General features: G+C 41.5%; 1 pseudogene; it reads right to left on the bottom strand.

The window, feature by feature from the left end:
- Positions 1-967: 967 nt before the first annotated feature.
- On the bottom strand, positions 968-1065 carry LOC144458044 (U6 spliceosomal RNA; annotated as a pseudogene).
- Between the last annotated feature and the right edge of the window lie 406 nt (positions 1066-1471).

The following is a 1471-nucleotide window of genomic DNA, read 5'->3' as shown; positions in this document are numbered from 1 at the left end:
TGATGAGTCAGAGTATCTGAGCTTTGAGTCGTCTGTTTGGTAAATGGAGCCATGAATAGTGCACTGGGCTTGGAATCAGGAAGACTAATCTCGAGGATTTAAAATCCAGCCTCAGACTCTTAGTAGCTATGTGACCCTGGGCAAGTCACTTCACCCTGTTTGCCTCAGTTTCCTCCTCTGTCAAATGAGCTGGAGAAGGAAGTGGCAAACCGCTCCAGTATCTTTGCCAAGAAAACCCCAAAATAGGTCACAAAGAGTCAGAAACAACTGAGAAAAATCTCCATCCCCTGGGACCCGACCTTTATCAGTTTCTCTATTAAATTCCTACTCTTTTCATTTGAATTTCTGTTATTTTCTCTCTCTTTTTTTAAACCTGTTTTTTCTCTTTTCTCCCGTTTTCACCTAACTTGTAGTCAAGGTTGGCCATTTACTTACTCATGCCTGCTGGCACGGAAGTCAAGTATTTAGAGTTGGCAGAACCTTAGAATCTATCTAGTTCAACTCCCCTAGTTTTACGAATGAAGAAACTAAGGACCAGAGGTTAAAATGCTTGCCCAAGATCACATGAGTTGTTAGTAGCAGAGTTGAGATTTGAACCTAAGTCCTCTGCCTCTAAAGTCAATGCTTGTTTCACTGAAGAGAGTGAGGTAGCACAATAGATAGAATCCTGGGCTTGGAGTCAGGAAGACCTGAGTTCAAATCCAGCCTTAGATACTCACTAGCTGTGGGACCCTAAGCATGTCACTTAACCTCTGTTGCTTCAGTTTCCTCAAATGCAAAATGAGGATAATAACAGCATCTACCTCCCAGAGTTGTTGTAAGGATCAAATGCGAAAATATTTGAAAAGCCCTGAGCACAGCACCTGGCACATGGCAGGTGCTTAATAAATGCTTGTTTCCTTCCTACTGCACACCTGCCATGTTATTTAGTCTTGAAAGGGTCCAGATTATAGCTTTTTTAAAAAAATAAAATGTGGAATTATCCATGAATTTGCATGTCATCCTTGCACAGGGACCATGCAAATCTCTGTATTATTCTGATTTTAGTATAATGAGGCTGCCTAAGTGAGCACTATAAAGAGCTCCCAATGCATAACAGAGAACTTTATTTTTGATTCTGTAGGTAGTAGGGAGCCACTGAAATTTACTGAGCAGGGGGCGTAGCATGGTCAGACCTGAGGTTTGGGAAAATCACCTTGGCAACTAGAAGTGGAGGAGAGATTGGTGTGGAGATATGAAGGGCTTTTGTCTGGCTATGTTTGAAAAACCTGGCTCTGTCACTTTCTGCATTACCTTGGGCAAATCACATAATTTTCCTAAGCCTCTGTTGTCAGCTTAGTAGAAAGTCTTTTAAATTTTTCCTATAGAGGTGACTCCCTTCCATATCCTGCTGAAAACTTAGAGTCAGTAAGGCCTGAGTTTAAATTTTGACTCAGATGCTTACTAGCCATGTGACTCTGAGTAAATCTCT

Source organism: Phascolarctos cinereus, unplaced genomic scaffold, assembly GCF_003287225.1.
Source record: "Phascolarctos cinereus isolate Bilbo 61053 unplaced genomic scaffold, phaCin_HiC Scaffold_5;HRSCAF=322, whole genome shotgun sequence".
In the NCBI taxonomy this organism is placed as follows: Eukaryota; Metazoa; Chordata; class Mammalia; order Diprotodontia; family Phascolarctidae; genus Phascolarctos; species Phascolarctos cinereus.
The sequence above is the reverse complement of the archived record's forward strand: the minus strand, read 5'-3'. Positions and strand labels throughout refer to the sequence as shown.